Below are 20,788 nucleotides of genomic sequence, written 5' to 3'. Positions count from 1 at the left end.
AAATGTGGCTAATCAAAATGCTGTAGCTTAGTGTTAGTCTGAGACCATCTCATTACATCACAAGCTAATCAAAATCTCGACAAAAAAAAAAAAAATGTGTGTCTATTATTTATTCAGTTTAAATCTTTAAGTAGCCAATCTGACGCTACATGGCTCAAGGGCGGGGGAACAATGCAAGGGCAGCGGCGCATGACACTGCAGCCTCCATGAAAGGGATGCCAAGCGCAGGCGTTTACATCCATTAACTTGACAGACGGGTGGATAACGGCGGCAATGTGGGACAGTCTGCCTGCGTATGTGCAATGCGTTACCACATATCAACATGCTCTCGGGCTATGATGAATGAGATGAGACACATGTAAATGAAGCTGAAAGAACCTGGGGTAGGCAGCAAACGGTTTGGCGGGATTTTAATATGTATGCTAAAAAAATGTTTACCATCTCAATAATGAATTTCAAATGAATTCAAAATGGGACGCAGGGAAATAAAAATTTGAAAGGAAAAAATCCAAAGTGAGGAAAATCATATTGTCTGGTAAAGGCCTATAGGCAAGGGTGCCCAACCATTAGTGCGTGGTGCAGAATCGGGACGTAGATCACGTCGTCCCGGGCGGCAGCAAAAGGATAAAAAGTCTATTTGTTAATTTTAATCACGCCATGCAGCTCACAAACCTACTACTGTACGTATTTCATTCTGAAAAATGGCCCTGCATCTTTCCGACACCTCGCTTCAAACCCAAAAGTTGAACACTCACATTTACACACCACATTTATATTAAAATTCTATTTTGGGTCGTTTGAAGATGCAAACAGCTTCCGGCATTATCTTGGTCTCCCATCACATCCAGATGAGAGCGTCATGCTATCACAAACTATGCGTTTGCCAATGTTTGATTGGTTGTTTGGCTACTTTCATTTAACAGTACTTTGCAATTTGCAATGACACTCTCTTTGTGTGTTGGTAGGAGCCAATCCATTTGTTTTCTATGACTTCAACTTGATGCTTAAATAAATGAAAATAGTGGCGGGATATCGAATATTTCATATAAATTGGATATATGGCTTTCATTATAGTTTTATTGTCAGATCATGTAATTATATTGCTTCACAAGCCATAATACACTGCTGCATTGATATTTTTGCCACAGCCCTACTTTATAGACTCACTGAAGACATAAAATTGATGAGTCTACAATATGAGAGTATGCACCTAGCGAAGAGATACACATTGCAGAGGGCAATGTTGTTGCTGAAACAATTCTTCTGTTGCATCACAAATTGAACAAAAACAAAATGGTGACTTTGCTCGGGTCTTTCAGAGAACCAAATTATTCTTTGTGTTTGCATCAGCTTTGTTTCTCCTTCAGGAAAATTCTGCTTCCAGCATGAAAAAACAGAGTTTGTAACATTTAACAACAAGCTCTTGTACCAACTATAAGAACCTCCATTCAATAGTAAGCATTTTCACAGCCAATTGAAAGATACTCACTTGAAATGAATGAATAGATAAATAGACTAGTTGTTCTTCAGCAGTGTCTTAATGCTGCAACAGTATGATCATCTCTCAGGAAGCATCCAGTAAAATCCTTCTATAAATGTGTGAGCAAACGTGAAGAGACTTGATTGAATAAAAAGTATTTATTAATGTGTGATACTGATGTCGCCGTTTGCAGTGGTGTAAAATTCAACCGTTTTTTACGAAAGGTTTCCAGTTGTTTGGGCTTTGTTATTCCACTACAGTATGACGTAGTGTTGTTTTAGGCAACTACAAAGTAACATTAAAGTGATGAATAACTGACCATTCTCGTCTTTGCGACGGCAGAAATTTGGATACTGAAGTTGCTCTCAGTAAATCTATTGAATTAACACTGCGAGTGTAGCACAACAGCCGAAATGGTTGCCTGCTGTCAAATGAATCAGGCAGAGCAATAATGACTACAAACGAGAAGCTTTTTGCTGACCATGTTTACAAAAAATAAAAAATACTGGCAGACAGTATAAGAAGCGCTCACACCAGTGTTCCCACAAACACATTAAATCTCACACCAGTACAGGGGCCAAACATTGTATAGAAGACCTGGGTGCAGCACATGGTTTGGATTAGCAACAACTGATATGTGACCTTTAAAATAGCTCAAGTTCTGCCATGATCATCTTTCAGTGTGCAACACTTTCTCCCCCTTCAAAGCTATGATTTACCAAATGTGAAAGCTACATTATTTACACGCGTGTCATCTTGCTTGAATTATCAGGCTCATCAATGCATGCTCGGAATGACGATAATGAATTAACTGGAGCACAGCCAAAAACTACATAGAACTTTAAAAAAATGAATCATTAAAGTTTACTATGTGCCTACTACTGTGTGAGTGCTCAATTTAAGAAGAGTCGTCTAAATGAGATGCAGTAAGATTCTGTGAGTTTGCATAATAACAAAAAAAAATACACGAAAAGAATAAACACATTGCAGCAAGCACTCACTCGCAAGACGTCATTTCATAAACAAGGCATAAAACTACTATTGTAAGCACAAAAATATTCTGAAAGTTCTAAAAATGCCTGCAATCAAGTTACTATAAACTCTACCTACACTGAACCGGAAAAGGTAGAAAGAAGCATCAAAGAAAAGGAAATGATATCGCCATTTGAGTTGCCAGTCTTTAGTACCTCTAAAATGTGCAGGCTTACACAGGTACAGTATGCACATGCTTCCTCCAAGTTCCTTTTAATAATCCATTATCGGCGTAAAAAGTGGCGTACACAACTTTCAGGCCCCGTTTTATGCATACACAACTGTTATGAAAGAGACCCAAGGGCAGGAAAACTGTGCTGTATGAAAAATTAGAATGAGTCTTTTGGGCCACCGATAGATAATTCATAAGCTTCACTATTTACATTTCCTGGGGTGCTAACACCAGTTCAAATGGCATGTGTAAGGAAAGGTGGCAAAGAGGAGCATTTAAGACCAACAAAGGGGAAAAAGGTGCAGATGAATAAGCCAGGGAACGGTTCTGGACAAAATACTATATTTAATCCACAAGAGGACACCAGCTGCATGGTGGCTCCCACCCCGAGGCAGAGCCACACTTAGCAGAGGCATTCCATTTCCTGATATATGTTCTGTGAAATGATGAGGTCCATAAAGCATGATGGCGCACAAGACATATTACATGTCCCGCTTGCCAGTGAAAGTGGAGGCCAGCCGCTCTGACACGAGCAGAAGCCGTGGCAGCACGTTGAAGAGGCAGGTGGAGGAGCACAGTGTACCCATTGCTCTCCAGCGGGAAGAGATGAAGCAGAAAAGTCTTTTTTTTTCATAAAGCACTTGACAAAAGATGTGCTGTGCCATGTTTAAAGGTCATCCCCGACAGAGCTCTCCATTTCACACCGCCTGTCATTCCGATTCGGTGTGTGAACAACATGGAGGGTTGAGAGCCCACTGGGTGAATGTGATGGTCTAATATAGAAAATAAACGAGACAAGAGAGCAACAGTGAAAAATCAGTTGATTACTGGTAGCGTTTGTATTATTGAAATTTGACTGATAATTGACGTGAAAAAAATGGTTTGGTCTCCGGAGTGCTTCCCTTCTCATCAGGTGTAAAACGACACAAGAGTGTAGAAAGTTTGGTGGACTGTCTATTTTTAAAAAATACACCACCACAAGTTTCTCCATCAATGAATATAAAACAACTCTCGTTGAAATGGTACCACTTTTATGCAACCCTCAGACAACATGGAAACCTATCACGTCAAAGGCAAAAACAAAGCAGATTGGCTTTTGCTTATAGAAAATTACCTACACTGGATTTTTGGAAGAAGCAAATTTGTGCTTAATGATTCGTCCACTCATGCAGAACTCTGCACATCAATTGACAAATTGGTAACTTGGCGATGAATTACTACCACCACGAGTGAAATAAAACAATGTTTTTATCGTCTGCCTGACAGCGGCCTTTTTGAGTGAGAGTCTCTCGCAATCTGGACATGAAGAGATAAAAATCTCCTGCTCTAATTGAAGCTAGGAAGAAGACTCAGAGTCCTCTGTAGCAAGTTGCTCTCATTTTTTAAATACTTTCTACGTCTGTCTGGCTAGTCGCAAAGTTAAAACATGTAGGAGAAAATCTAAAACTGTTGTCGCTGTACTCCATCAGCAACTGACAGAAAATACTGCATGGCCATGTCTTCATCTTCCCAATGAATACACGTCTAAGGACAGATAAGGTTAATCATAACTCACTCTCAGACAAATAAACCCTGACATTTAAATCAATTGTTTTCTTACAATGCTATGATTTTTAATCCATCTTTATTATCATCTTCAGTGCAACACCCATGGCAACAAAGTGGTTCCCTGAAGGAAAGACAGACACAGCGTCAGCTAAATCAGAATCTCTTTTCTTATTTTAGCCCAGATGGCTAATGCAGGGTGGTAGTAATGATGCAGCTTATCGCCTTAATGCTCCTTGTGTTGGAATTCAAACAGTGAGATCTAGCTTGGAGTGTCAGTTATTTGTTATTGTTTTATCCCGAGATCTCCTTTCTGCAAACAGTGTGAGGAAAAGGCACAGATGTGAGTGAATTCCCAAGGTCTCTGAATGCATGTTTTCTCGTTCACTGCCTCGCAGAGATTGTGTGCCTACCGTCTGTGTGTGTGTGCGCTCGAGTGTTTACACAGAGAGTTATGCCACACCGAGTAGAAAAGCAGTATTGGCTTTTTTTATCTAGTCTGGAGCGATGGGTCTGAACCGGTCTCACCATGGGACTTAAAGTTTCCTAAATCCAGTGACAACCGTCGTTTATAGAAGTCTAACCAAGTCATTTAAAAAGTAAAAAAATGTATATTAAATCCTGTGCATGTTTCCACTTTCAGCATTTCAGAATAAAAATAATTCCTATAATAGATTCCGATTTGATCATAGTGTTTGGCTTTAACATTTGCAAGATATAACACAGATGAGTAAATAAGTACTAATGATAAGTCAAATCTGAATGCATAACAGAGAGCAAAACTGCAAGACAGTTTTTTTTATTCAGGACAATTTCTTTATTTGTAAATAATGCACACTGGAAAAAGTATTGAATACTGCACAACTTGTAAGAGTAAAAATGCAAAAACGGTATTAAAAAAAACATAATATGAAGAGGATATGTGAGACAAATGTGCCTCGTGCATTTCACTCATTCACTCATTTTTAATTGTCACCCAAATGAAGCAAAAAAATAAATAAACATCCTTTCTGGGAGTTCCTGCTGTGATGCTTCACTGTTTGTATTTCATGTTACAACCAAAGGCTACGTAACACCGAACATGTAAACACTCACCAGTGAGCAATGGGGAGTCCACCGTCGTCTATTGCTGCAATCATATATTATTCATGCTTCTTCTCTCTTTATGATGCTATTCATTGTGGCAACGAGCAAAAGACGGCTGGCACATACAATGAAATAAATCAAGTCTGCTCTTAAATATTTAAAGAGGATGAGACAAATCACCCAGCATACATCATGAAAAAAACATTTAGCAGCTTGTTTAAAAATGAAAAAAGTTGGAGAATATGTTTTTTGGAAGCTTATGTATTCTGACAAGCTTGAGCACAGCGTATATGAGACCCAATTCCCAGGTGGGCCTTGCGGACTGAAATAGCCATTAAGGCAACAAAGCACTTGGAACAAATTGCTTAAGTAAATGTCCAACAATAAATATTGATCACTCATCCAAAGCATCAACTTATTGTGTACATAACATTGAACAAAGTAATGAGCTGTCGAATATCCAATAAAGCATTGAACGAGTGTGCTTCTAGTTTTAAGCATAACACTCTTCCTGTTGTGTTGAAGATGGCCAGACATAACAAGTAACCTTTTCTTTCATAGACAAAATGACTAACCCAAATTAAATATACATCCAGGATGAGAATTTAGTGTTGCAGCAACACCCCATGAAAGTGAGACAAAGTGAGGGAGGGGAAGATAAAGGAAGAACAGCAAAGCACTAAAATGTCTGCAGCGCATTAATTGTTCATGAGCAGGAGCATATAGGCAAACAAAGCCGTGATGAATGGTCTCATTTGTGCAACGAAAAAGGCCCCGCCCGCTTAGCCCGCGATCCGGGCTGAGTCCCCCCTCTCCATCAGCTATGTTAACAACAGGTAACTGCTTACAAGTGACCCACACTCAGCAGATAAAGAGTTGATGCTTGCCCAGCACTGATTTGGTTTCAATCAAAGGGACGACTTTGTCTCATTGACCCTTTGGACTTAAATGTTCCCACATAACATTGTAAACAAAAACTCACACTCCAACACACGAGAGCTATGTGCAATATTCATGATAAACTGTGTATGATCAGGCTAAAATGTTCAATACAAATAAAGCTGTATTATATTGTATTGTATTGTATAATTTTGTGGAGTAAAAACTGAGCCTTTGCTAGCATCGTGGGCACATTTAATTGTAATTGATCACATTACATGGATCAGGCGCTCCAAATATTGATGTCAGTGAATTAGTAAGTGGTTACCCGCATGTTCTCTCCTACGAGGTGTAGCCCACCTCCCACCGTTTTTTTTTTTAACTGGGGGGCTTGCTGTCAACAGGGGTGAAATTGGCACCTGTGTTTTGAATAATGCATGACTATTTTAAATGGGGTTTTTGTTTGTTTGTTTATTGCTGTTGGGTTTTTTCTTTTTTTTTTTTTTTGGAGGGGGGACATTTCTTCTACAAAAAAGCCACCATGACAACCGGAATAAAAATCCCACAAAAGCTACAGATAGTAGGTTCTAATTAGTGCAAGCCCCATATAGTATACTGTGTATAGCCCACATAAGAACAATTGTGCATGTACGAGCACATACACCCCAGGGAGGTATAGAATACTGTCTGTATAACTACCCCCTCTAAGCAGTCACTACAATCTATGGTGCAAGAAATGTCAGGTAGCCATGAAGCTAATAAGCTGCATGCTCCAGCATAGTAAAAACCTGACAAAATATTGAGAATAAATATCAGCAGATGCACAGGAGGTTCATTACAGCCCCCAAAATATTGTGTACTGCACACTATTGCCACACCAAGATTTACCCAACCTTGTTATCATAAAGAACATTGCTCCTGTTGTCAAAAGCAGACATTTCACCGGAATGGCAATTAACTATGCCACTGGACTGAATTTATTTACTCACCATTATGACAGCTTGATATCTGTTATCAATAAATCTCATGACCTAATGGTACTAGCACAGTGCACTCAGGAGCTCAAATGCAAAGTGACTATCAGGATAACACGTCATTCTACAATATGGGAGTCAAGAACACTTACTCAGCAAGCAATCTGATAAATATTGCCTTTCTTGTCGGGATATACATACTTGAGTGATACATTAATGATAAACTAAACAGTGTACATTATCAGTTTCAGTTCAGAACAGGAAATAGTCAAAGTCTGAGAATAATGTGATAATCTTTCAAATAAAACGGATTTATCCTTAGTAATAAGAGTGAAGTGCTTTCAATTGAACCCGTGACCCTTCACGTGCCTCTTAAGACGTTTGTTAACAAGGAGGTAGCAGGAAATGTTCTTCAGTGAGTGACAGGAGCACAGCAGTGAGACACTGTAATCCCAATCCATTTCTCTCCTCGGAACCCAGGCGGACGTTAGGAATATGAGCTAGGGTCTTAAAAATACACCACTACAGTCACTTTACACACAGAAAGCATCCCTCCTTGTCTGTGGCTTACCTCAACTCCAAAGCAAGACTCTTTATTCCATCAACACACCTAATAAAACATGGACAAGAATAGAAACCTTCATAGGTTCCTGCTCGTGAAAAGTTCAGGACGTGTGTTTTATCAGACATTACTCGGTCACATCATGGCCACTCAAAACACACCTATGAATTTGCCAAAGTATGCTTCAACAGAACACATAATTATATTGATATTTGATATTAACTGTGGCGGGTCAAGGATATCTCAGTGGGTCTGCAAAACAAAACACAATTTGGGTGGAAAAGTGGAAAAAAAAATCCTGGAAAAATCTGAAAATATCCCAAAATCTGGCATGTTTCAGATGATTGGGGGTGAGGGGGGCAGTGCCCTAGCAGCGCTCCCTCTAGCGCCACCACTGTTTTCAAAGAGTAAATCATATGGTCTAGCTAATATTCCAAATCAAATGTTGAAAACAGCTTTTCTCTAGCTCTTTAGATTATATTAAAACCATATTTCTAGAAAACTAGACTACACCCAACATCTTCCCATACCACAACCCAATTAGACAATGTATTAGATTGTCTAATACATGCTTATTGCTCAGCTTTGGTGGTCAACCACTAAGGCAAAAAAGTGTGCACACACACATTACATTTCTCATGTCATAATGGAACTGACTCTGTGACATAGCTCCAAATGGTCCAAGTTATAGAACAGCAGAGATAAAAGATGAGAAAGGTCAGCTCAATCGATCATTGAGTAATGATTCATCAAAGCAAAACAACAATCATTCCAGTAAAGCCTTATCCCCAATACAGCGCGTACCACCACAAAGAGGAGCCCCAGCAAAGCTTTTATATTCAATTATGTCCAAATCACTTTTCAAAATCAAAATACCTTGAACAGTATTGGCCTGTAACCACATCATTTTCATGACAGTGCTAAATTAAAGTGTGAAATAATGATGAGTACAAAGACATTTAAACACAAATAATAATTTTGTATATTGTAATTTTTTTTAAGCTCTTTCTTGCTGGCTTGGTGGAGGAATTAGGCCACAGCTCAAAACTCGTGGAAAATTTACATAGGATGCAAAAAAATGCATGACTAACTTTGTTGTAAGCCTTTTATTACAGTTCATGATCATTTCATTGCAACATGATTTATCCTTGACAAGATATAATGAGGGAACAATGGAGCAACAATATCCAGACGCACGCTGTAAGGAATTCTCAGAAAGTTGTAGTATGTCATCCCTTTATGGCAGCTGGACATGAGAACAAGTTGTTCAAGATGTAACTCGCCATGGTTATCAGGGGCCAGTTTGCCCAAGGAGTCAAAGTTAGGGGACAAAAAGTTGCAGTCAATCTTTTCTTCCAAATCCTGCTACATTATGATTTTGCAAATGATAAATGAAGCCCAAGTGAGTAACCAGTCGAGAGAAAGTGACCCATCCCATCCCCAAAGACAGCTGAGGTATCTCAAGTGATCTACTTAAGCAAACATAATTATTTTCATATTCTACTGGTCTATGATATTAAGTGCAGACTTTTCATTAGGTTGGTACTGTACATCCAAACGTACTTCATTGGTACATTTGACTTTACAGCTAGGTGACATACGGTTCTTCTACCTTTTTATAAAAAGGTACAGGTTCCTTAGAGAACAATTACTGTTTGGTGTAGATTAGAAATTGACTCACAGACATTGACTCGCATTGTATTACTCTATTCTCATGTCTGTGAAGGAGCCAAGCCGTGCCGTTGTTATAATTGCAGCCGTTCCAGCAGTGAGGTTGTATTGACCTCTGAAGCCTGTCCTCTATCCTGTCCCATTTAAACACCCTTATTTATTCAGTCAAACAGGTCAGACAAAAGACTTTTCAAGTCCCTTGAGGGTTCTGCACGCATATAGGCATCTTCTTTAATCATGCCTTGGCATAGTGCTAAGTGTGCCAAGGACTAAGTGAGGAATTGCCGTCTTTTCTTAGCAGTACGCCAGCAAAAAGGTGCTCATATGTATGCTATTAGTTTTTCTGAGTAATTAAAACAAAATAACATATAGGTTAGGTATATTCCTGTACAACATGAAGCAATTGGCTGTGCCAGGTAAGTGTTGTCCTGGGGAACGCGAGCTATCCTGCAGCGGATGTGAATGTGCAATTAGATGAAGTAGAGAGATGAAATCGAAATGAGACCGCATCATAACGAAAGGGACCAATGCTTAGGGTAAATGTGTAATTTATTCGTTTTATGGCTCGAAGTGTGCAAGTAATTAGGAAGATTCTGATCCTCGATACATATTTCATTATGATACACAGAGCCCTGTGTATATGTAAACACAGTTTGACTAGCCGGAGAGATAAACTATATGGGATAAACAGTTTTACATCTCAATGAGCTCACTCGATATTAACTTTGCAATCAAAACATTCTAGCGCAAGGCGTGGAACTCCCAAAACTATTCATGTATACTTTATGGTGTACAATTGTTGCTTTGACTGTAAATCTGTCTTCAACATTGGCTGCTATTTCTATTGAACTCATTTAGATGTATACTATTTGGATGACATCATCAGGATGACAGGTTGATCACGTTATCGTGTTTTTCAAAATGCATACTTACTAAATGATTATAAAATGATATGACAAACCTTTGTAGTGTAATGGCAGAATGCAAAATGGTTTGCATTTTGCATCAAAAACGCAAAACAATATTTCTTAGGCCTATGTTTTTGCCAAAATTGTAAAAATGTCAAAAACACAATGTTTGAATTATCACAACTGTGACCCTGACAAGTAACAGGTCACTTCCGAGCTTTGTTGACAAACTTCCCAACTACTTTCCTGTTTCTCAGCACATTGTTAGATAAGAATTTCCCAGGGTTTTACCTCCGACGGGGGTCGTGGCCTGAATTTGACTTTGCTGGTTGACACGTGCAGGATGACACAAGAGGAAACATTCAAGTTGATTCATGTACTTGCAATAAATGCCTAGATTATCGCTTAAAAACAGAATTCTGTTCAGTCATTTTGGCATCTAGTCAAAGCAAGTCACATGAAAACATCTCAATTCTAGATGGATTTTTTGTTTTCACACACTGCGTTTGTTGTGACAAATGACAAATGGATTTGCGCGATCATTTGATGAGAGGAATGGCACAGCTGCTGTTACAATAAAACGTATTGATCGGAAACAAAGTGCTTCCAACTGGTATCCTCCTGTGAGCTAGAAGTCACAGATTTGGTGCGAGTGCCTGTGTGAGCTCTTTCTCTTTTAAAACCTTGTTAAGGTGTCTCGCCCCAGTTTTGACTGCCCTCTGCAGCTCTGCAAGTCCACGTGACGTCTGCTCCAATTACACTGTGACAGCATCAAGTATGACTGCAAAACTCGAGCAAGGAAATTCTTCTTCCTTCAGTCTAGTCTCGGTTCCTTTCAAACATTGCGACAACGCAGCGATGTTGCAGACACTAACGAAAAACCTTAATCAAAGATAAACACAAACTCCAGCTTTAATGGATGCAATACCCCCTACGCTTAATTGCACACATTAATTCTCGCGGCCCTCTAGAGATGGGTGTCAAGTGCTAACACCCTTAAAATATCTGGAATTAATGTTATCCTGTGCAATAAGTGAAAGTGCTTACAAAAAATAACAATTGTGCTTCCCTGTGGAAGTAAAGAAATACACTTAACATGGAACAAATAATGTCACAAACAGTTGAATTCAAAGCTCTGCCAAGATTGAACTGTTAAATTGTTACTGTAATCAGTAGGGTGTGCACTGATGAAAATGAGGGAGTATTACTACTATTACTAACGGCCAGTTAAGCAGGCCACATACTGAACGACGCAGCCAAATGCGACTGAAGTGGACGGGGTTCTGCGACTGATTTGTAATTGCCAACTTTAGGGCAACGGTTTTCCTTCAGTTTCTATTGCGAATCGTCGTCGCACTGTTGCGGCGGTAACAGCCAATCAGAAATGCCATGTTGTATACCTCATGAGCTTTCACAACATATTATACATTACTGGGTACGCCAAGGCATACATTATATGCAATACCTGAGTATAAGTCGCACCCCCGGCCAAACTATGAAAAAAAAACTGCAACTCATAGTCCGGAAAATACTCTAGTCTGTGTTTTGCCAGAATGCACAAGGGCAGTCCATATGGAGCTACGAGGTCAGCAGCATCTGTAATATCCACATGCTTCTATTTGTTCGTTCACCCATTTATTTATTTATTTATTTATTTATTTATTTATTTATTTATTTATTTATTTATTTGTTTGTTTGTTTGTTTGTTTGTTTGTTTGTTTGTTTGTTTGTTTGTTTGTTTGTTTGTTTGTTTATTTATGTAGCAAGCAGCTTCCTGTCTTTGTAATATTACAACATGAAAGCAGCAGCCATAGTGTTTGAGCTTCAAAAAAATATTAGGCACCTCAAAATGTTGTTTTCTGGTAAGAACACGAGGTGTTACGTTTTTTCCATTGCAGAGTTGGTAGGTTGTACAGTCGGTAGGTGAGCTTGGCTGATTTGCTGACTGTACTTTGTTCCCAATTTTCCGGTTTCATCTACTTTATTCGTGTCACCCCGAGTGGAGGCAACCTTCAAATCATCTGAACATAGCAGAGGTCAAAATACTGTAAATAACACAAGTCAGAATGTGTCGTACACAAAGGTCAACACAAGATGACGACTACAATTTTTTCTTCAGTGTCAAGGTGAACAATTCCATTGTGACTCAAACTATTTGCTCAGCACACACGCTAAACCTCCATATTTCATTGAAATTGGTTGTGTCGTTCTAGTGTTATGTGAAATTCTTCCCTCTGTGTATGGAATTAAGTGATTGTGTTTATTAGTTCAATGCCGCTCCACAACTGCCAGCCTCTTCGTGTCTTGGCCAATCAGCTCATTGCTTGCTTGCACAAGTGCACGTATGTGCTCTATTCACCAGTGCATTTTGTCATTCCAGCCCTCTTCCTCATCCTTCAACCAATCAGCTCCCTGCTTGACCTTGTCCCTTGGATACAATTTGGATATTGACAAGTCTTGCACCAGCATAGAAGATATTAAAGAGCAGTACGTTTTTATTTGCCTCAGTTTTCAGCTCATAATGGATATGCTGTACACTTTTCAGAGCAGCTAATTAAAAAAGAGGAAACGTGTGACTAATAAAACGAAAAAGATAGCACCATTTCATTTCTACTTACAAGTCATAACGAGCAGCGGACAGCCTGTAAATTGAACTGAAAGCAGCAAAATGAATTTTGTCATTTCCACCTCAGCTATTCACTTCCTGGTAGTTTGTTTTCTTTTTAATTGAGCTTCAGCAATCTCCTTCACAAATAAATATTTAGAACGGAACAATTAACATACAAATTGTTTTCAACAAGCCAAGTGAACAGAAGAAATGACTGCCAGTACACAAGGTGACTTAGCAATTGATAATGATCAACTACTGCATGATGTCTGCACTCATAAAACAAGTCAAAATGGAATTTAAATAATAAGCATATCTACTCTTGTGACGTATACCTTGGGAATATCTCTGTCACCCTCAATGAAAGAACTGAGAAATAAATTAGAATAAAATATTTATACTGTAGATGCCCGGACAGGAAGGGCAGTCCAAGAGTTATTTAGAATAATTTAACCTGGAAATAAAACTGTTTTGACATAAGTTCCATCACTCACTGAGCGCAAATTGAATATTAAACTATCCTGCTTTCCATCTCGAGCCAAAATTTGTAGCTATCACAGAAACAAGTTAATATATTGTACACATTGCATCTTTGTTCCACTTTGCCTCCCAAACATCCATTATTTATTAGAAAATCATTTATCATTAATCATATACGACACGCTTGTTAATTCAGTAATTACACAAACATTGTGGCCAAGCAGCACACACTTAAGAGATAAAATCGGGTCATACTTAAACCAAAGCCTGGTTGCACTCCTTGTTCTCATTCTGGTTCCACATGAGTACCACTGACAAATAAGACACATTTTTCTTCATGTATCAATTGATTGCCTCTGACTGAAACAATGATGGATTTTAGCGGCATAGTAAATAAATGTGCTCTACTAATGTGCACTGGCATTTTACATGAGTGCGTTTTGCCATTTGCCGTGGAGCTTTTTTCATTTCTTGACAAGGCGGCACCAATGTTATTAATTTCAACGGCTAACATGTAATGTAGCGCGCCTGTAATGGAAGTAAAGGTGTTTTTGTACCACGGCTATCAGGTAATAAAATGAACATCAACAATAGCAAGCGATAAGAAGTAGGTTATGTCGCACGGGTGACATGACGTAATTTTTTTTATGAGAACTTCTCATTCCCTCCGCTCTATCATTTTTTCCAGCCACCGAAATAGCACGTGTGTCAAAAAACAAATGAATGCGAACAGAAGATGTTGCAAGGGAGTTTCAATCTCAGGCTCTTTCCTGTGACCCCAATCAGCCACCAGTGAACCCACCCATCATTTTACTTTGTGAGAAACCAGGGCATATGACTCATTTGAGGGAAGAAGGTTACGTCATGGATAGGTGCTGTTTGAAACACACCACAGCCCAGTCCGAGAGCTCCCTAAAGAAAGATGTAATGATACATCTGTGGTCCAACGTAGTTAGTGTTCTCTCCTGGCACCCACTCAGACAAACAAGAGCATGTGTGACTCTGCCAGTCATCAAAAGTTCAAGGGTGCCCACAACAGAATTGGGAAGCAGTTCCAAAATCCCGTGTTTGCCGTTATCCGTATTCTAATGGGTGCCTTGCAGGCTGCTCTTTGCTCTACATCATTTCCCCAATGGGAGTTCTTCTTCGCTGGATGGGAGCCACGTGTGCTAATTCTAAAAGCATCCAGGTCTTGAGCCTGAGTATTGCCAAGCTCCCAAGTGGGTGGGGTCGGCACAATAGGAGGCAGCCAAATGAAGCATTGTAAGAAAACGAAAGAGCATCTGGACAACTTCAGGGCTTGGATGCTAAGAGCAGAGTGCAATTGTTTAGCTCATTTCCTCAGGCTTTAGAAAGGCTGATTCCACTATCAGGAGCAAGGCGTTACGCTACGAGCATTGCAATGAGATCAGATTCGCTGAGCCCTTTGACATTCTTTGCCATGAAATAGCAAGCAAAAAGCTATTAAGCTGATACTCATTTGACGTATCCACTGAGCATTCCAAGGTTGCAGACATTCTTTCACATGATTGAGAGCTTTTTGTGTGAGGTGATTACAAAAACTTTTTCATGCTATTTCTTTTGGGATGAAGAGACTTCTGCCTTTAATTGTTGTAATTATATTTTCCCGCAGATTGGCATGCCCTAAAAATAATATAATCGAAAATGAATATTTTAGAAAAAAGATGCTGATGCTAAATTGAAGAGGCAGTTCACAAAACGTTTTATGAGCCATATACCCACTTGAAAGGGGCATGATAGGAATTGTGTCAAAGCATTTTTGCAGCTAGGTGAACAAGGATAGTTTTAATCAAGTTGTCATCCATTTGCGAAAGGTTTCCCATTTTTACTACACTATCTTTGTTTAAACCGTCTTATGGTGTTCAGTGTTTTATTGGGTTCATATTACGTTTTTATTGTCGTGCTCTAAGGTCAACCTTGTTGTTTTTAAATCTTCCTTTGTTCCGTCTTTTCCCACTAACGGCTGTGTTGTTTCTAAATGTGCTCTATAAATATACTGGATTTATCAATTGTCTTTCCTAGGCACCACCCCGACATTTTCATACATCAATGCCTCCTAAAACAACCTATCCATAAAGAGCATGTGTGTCTGTGAGTGTTCACATAAACGTTCACCTAATTTAGATCCATTATATTTTAGGAGAAGGTGCTTTGCAATGATGCATGTGCTGGCTGGCCAGTAGGTGTTGATGGGCTTGACTGCTTAACATTTGTGTGACATCACCCGCTACATGACGCCTCCCTAGTTCTGAGTCATGCATATCTGCAGGACAGTCTAGATATGCATTGCTTTGGGGTGAAAGGTCAGTTAGCACATGCACAGTTGCATGAAGTGATGCTACTCATTGGGCAAGACTTTGTGAACACTGTTTCATCTAAGAACCGTCGGATATTGCAATGGTTTCATGTTACAATACAAAAGAGGGGAAAAAATGGTCTATTTTCATTTTTGGTGGGAGTTTTCCTGGTCTTTCATGTGAAGGAATTCCATTTCATGAGAGTCTACAATTTGGTGGAGCGCCTGGGTGGTAGAAAGGAAAACCACTTGGCTACCAACACAGAGAAACCTCGTTATAAGCGGAATGTGGACGAGGAGTACTCACTCAACTAAAGCAAGCGAAGGTAACAAAGAAAAAAAACTGCATAATGGAATCTAATTCTTCTGTTAAATTCAATATTTCAGACACCTTGTACATGTTGTGCCTGAACTATAGAACATTACACAGTGACAATTTATCAGACACAAAGCAAAGGCAATTTGGGAAAATGTCAACTAGATAAGGAAAGTGTGGTGTGTGTGATAATAGATTGAAATGTAGTGCAAATCGCATCTATCCAGTTCATGTAAATGCCACAGTTGTATTGTATTGTCTTTATGCATTACGGACACCAGAGTCTGCATAACTTCTAAAGGTCCCACGAAATGTAAAATAAGGGCCGCCTTTACTAAATATGACAAGTCCCAGGTTTGTTTCTTCTCATGTGTGTTTTAACCGAAACAGCTGTGCCAGGGAAGTGTGTTCAAATCAAAACAACAGACTGGCATGTGGTCACTTTCCCTCCAACTGTACATGATGAATGCTACCCGGCCACAAGGCCTTCCAAAAGTAAAGAGACGAAGTTTAACGACTCCCGCTCATTTCACGATTTTCCAGACAAATAATTTCAGGCTTGTACCCGCTAGCGCCAACCTTCTGTCCGTCCAGCTCACTCTGGCCTGTAATTAAATGCCATTCGTTTAATTTGTTCATTAGTTCAAGCCTCGGCTGGGTGGAAGCAAAATGGAACCCTCTTATTAGTGGTTCATGACTCGAATCTCTCCGTGGCGTGCTACAATGGAAAACAGCATTGCAGCAGAAGAGGGGAAACTCGAGTCAAGAACTTGTCATGAACCAATGGCAGAGGATGTATATTGTCTTAATTAGGAAAAGTTTATAGTCCAGTTTTGAATGCAAAGTAATCCATTAGAAAACATTTTTCTGTAATGTACCAGTTTAGAGGAAAAAACATAGATCTCTTTGATAGCCTCGATCTAATAGCTAAAATGCACTTTAAGCATCAGTTGAACAATTATATTTGAACTGATATATTTGCAAAACCCAAGAATTAAACCAAAAGATTCAATCATCATCGATACAGGTGAGCAAAGGTGACAGGCACAAAACATCATGGGTGCAGGTACCTCAAGTCAAAAGTTTCCAACAGGTCAATAAATCATTGTTTTTATCACAATGTTGGTAAAGTTGAGCATTATTGCCTGAGTTACTCTTATAGAAATTAAGTGAAATTGGTTCTGCTCATATGATCTATTTCTTAAATCTATTTCTTATCTGGGGGAGGTGATTAGGGGGTGTTCAATAGCAGAGACAACAGCAAAATCCCTAAATATAGAGACCAACTCACTAGTGGGTACACGCCAACACGGAGTGCTTTTGTAAACAAGCTCCACTCTATTTGCAGGCGTGTTGTTTGTGCCTCTCATACACGTCAGTCGGGACATGCTTGGAACAACAAAAGTTTTTTTTTTTTTTTTTAAATCGTCCTTCCAAATAAACTAAAGGTGAACACTTATTTCCATTTTAAAGGCATTTAGGCCCACCAATCAGATTAGCTCATCTTGAGTACATAAATCCAGTCTTAGAAGTAATTGTTGCCTTAAGAAACACTATGAACAAAGAGAAATGAGTCACCTTTCCTGCGAGGGAAATGTTATGGAAATTTCATCAAGACACAATCGTTTTCTAGGTGTAATGGCCAACAGCACGGTTTTGCTCCACTATGATACAGGAATCAAAATGGTTGTACCAATTGCTCGTAGTATGCTGTTCTGCTGTTGAAAAATGCTCTAATGTAATGAAAAGTCAAAAAATGAGGCTCTTTTCTTTCTCCACTGTACATTAACAGCAAAAGCCAAAGTCATCACCAAGCATGTGTGGGGAAAAAAAGCTTTAAAAGTCTCATCAGCATTTCAGCATCCTCACACAATTGCTGGATATGCTGCAGCTGTAATTACATCCCCTCGCTGCATCCACGCACCATGACCAAGACCTCTGCTCCAAAATGGGCTTTTTGTTTTTTTTGCTTGGCCAAAAAAGCTATATATATATATATACAATAAATGGCATAATCTGGAAAATGTGCAAGACTTTAACTTTATCTCTGTAAGTCTGTGCTTCAAACAAGAAGATAGAATACCCTGGATAGGCACCATCACGGGCTATAATCGGAAGATATGCAAATGCTAGCCTCTCAGTGCTGCAGTGCCACTTGTCTTTCTGGCTCTCAGGGAACTCTCCTGTCAGCTCTCAGGCTGGAGCACAGGAGTGATAGCAGAGGGTTTTGTTTATTTAACATGCCACTGAAACAGCAGTGGTGAGGAGGAAGATGGGACCTGATGGAGGAGCCAAACAGGTAAGGCATCAATCGCAAGAAAGTTATTGTCCTCCCAGTCACTCGCCTGAAAAAAAAAAAGGCTTTAGGTGTGATGGGCCAACAAAGAATTCCAAAACACCCCTTGAGTAAAACGCACAATAAAAGAGTACATGGATCCGTCATAAAGAACTGCTGGCTAAAGTTTACTTACATCTTCAAACTAGTCTGGCAGTCAGTATTGTAAAACACAGTATTCTACCAAGACGAAACCATTTCAAATCCAATCAGTAGCAATTGGGGATCGTATTGATAAGGGCCAAAGAAAAATTTTGAAGAATGTTATGTGTGTATTTCCTTAGCCCAAACCGCAAGCCGCGCCTCACAGGATTTTGGGCAGTCATGGAATCCTAATCTACTTATAGGTAATAAATTGAACATGAAAAAAGAAACAGACATAAATGAATTTTCTCCTCCCACATGAGACTCGGTAAGACAAAACGCAAACAGACATGCCCCTCTTCTGTGAAATGACACACCGTTTTGCTCTCATTTAAGCATTTTATATTCAGAACCAGGGTGAGGTACAAAAGGCCTAAAGCTGTCTTGGGCCATTAAACGGCACATTCTCTTTCTTCTTTCAGAATGTGTTTGTTGGCACTCGCAACCGTGAGAGCTGACACATTCGAAGTGTGTGTGTGTGCGTGGGGGGGGGGGGGGTTCCTTCACGCCTCTCAACCTTCTTCGGGAGGGTGGGCTGCTCACTGGTGCCTGGGGCAGCAAAACCATGCCTGTCAACACTTGACAGGCCAATCCAGAAGGCCAGTCATAGGAAGGTATGATTGATGATATTATGTACTCACACAAGATCTGAACGTCACCACACTTTAATCCCTGTTTCTACATCCAACAACTCACAAAATCAGATGAACGCTATTGCTCCAAATTGGGGATGGCCGACCATCAAAGCAACACTATGAGGCAGTTCTCCACGTCCACAGGAGTAAATGCAATTCTTCCAGATGATACTGCACTGCACTGACAGAAATAACATTGCTAAAATAATGGATGGATTTTACATTCAAGAAAATGTGGCCCAAATGTACTGGAAGAAACAGGAAAGACAGAGAGTTTATTATTTATTTATGGCCCCATGTTGAAAACTGCATGTGATTTTCTTTTGCTTAAAAAAAAAAAAAGGAAGTTCTCAACTCAAATTGCTTTGCATGCCTATTAATACCGCTCACGTCAAAACGTTGCACAATTAGCTTTCTATTTGGCAACACTGCCCCCTGGTGGTGTTTCAAAGAAAATAAACAAACCTCATTTTGAAGTCTCTTGAATAAATCTCTTAGCCTTATGCACAGAATGAGAACATAATGGGGAGGCCAAGCATTGACAGTGAAGCTGCAGCATCAAACTTGACCAAGCGAGTCAAGCAAACCCAAGAAGGGAGGAGAACAGAGTCTAGATTAAGGCAAACCCTCCCCCAGTCCCACCACAAAGACTGCTTTGTACTTGGACGGCATACAAAAGAAAAGCAACGAGCAGGGCTGTAGAAACGATATTCAATTTGACTTCAGCGTGACAGGATTGAATAGGTAGTGAAATATCGGCCAAGTGAATAAAGCGTCCTTCAAGCAAATTGACAACAGGGAAGATAGTACACGGGATTCACATGTCAGTGAATGATGATGCAAGCCCCCTCGCTCAAAACCATTGGGTCAAATACAAAGTGACAGTCTTGCTGGGGTACCATGAGAAGAAAACCTACCTGAGCATTTGAAGATACGTGACCTCAGACCAAAGATGTGATGCATCACCGTGGTGACAAATTAGCGTCAATATCACACTAGCACGTTATCATCAATCTCTCTGTGGAAAGACAAAAGCATCTCTCCACGCTAAATCATGTAATCGATGAAATCGCTCTCGCTGTGAGAAATTGGGCTGCGACTGATGTGAAATCTATCACAGGTTAGTAGTGCACATGGTTCGTAGAAGTGGAGCGAGAGGAACTCCAAAAAGTTTGTAGGCCACTGTCACTGACCAGTGAAGATGTTGAATTTAGTTGTATGGTCTTTAATCTTTCAATGAATTCGCAAGACGTTATGCTTTAGCTGATTTTGATTATTTGATGCTTTTGGAGGTTTCTCTTGTTGCAAATAACTTTTTTATGGTTACAAATGAATGATGCGATGGTGTGTTTTTTTCACTACAATACTTCTCTCACTGTGTGGGCTCGGCCACAGGAAGGAAGCCAAAATGTCGGATAGCTGTGGTAATTGTGTGGACAACATCAGGAGGAATGCCAGTGTGGTGGTGTTTGTTTTGTTTTTATCCATGAACTTGTGACAAACAACTATACTGACAGGAATATGACATTTCATACATTTGTGTTCAATGACAAGCAATGACACTAAAAAAAGACTATTAAGACACTTCAATAAATCAAAATGTCCATCCATTTGCTTTATTTTATGCGTGATGCCATTTTTGCA

The 20,788-nt window shown here is 39.6% G+C and overlaps 1 protein-coding gene across 1 annotated transcript in view; it reads right to left on the bottom strand.

Moving 5' to 3' along the window:
* LOC133153868 (tetratricopeptide repeat protein 28-like) overlaps nucleotides 1-20,788 on the bottom strand; it is a 151,316-nt gene that overhangs the window by 127,201 nt on the left and 3,327 nt on the right. The gene's annotated exons all lie outside the window — the stretch shown is intronic.

This window comes from Syngnathus typhle, linkage group LG5 (genome assembly GCF_033458585.1).
Source record: "Syngnathus typhle isolate RoL2023-S1 ecotype Sweden linkage group LG5, RoL_Styp_1.0, whole genome shotgun sequence".
NCBI lineage: Eukaryota > Metazoa > Chordata > Actinopteri > Syngnathiformes > Syngnathidae > Syngnathus > Syngnathus typhle.
This window is presented reverse-complemented; position numbering and strand designations above follow the sequence as displayed.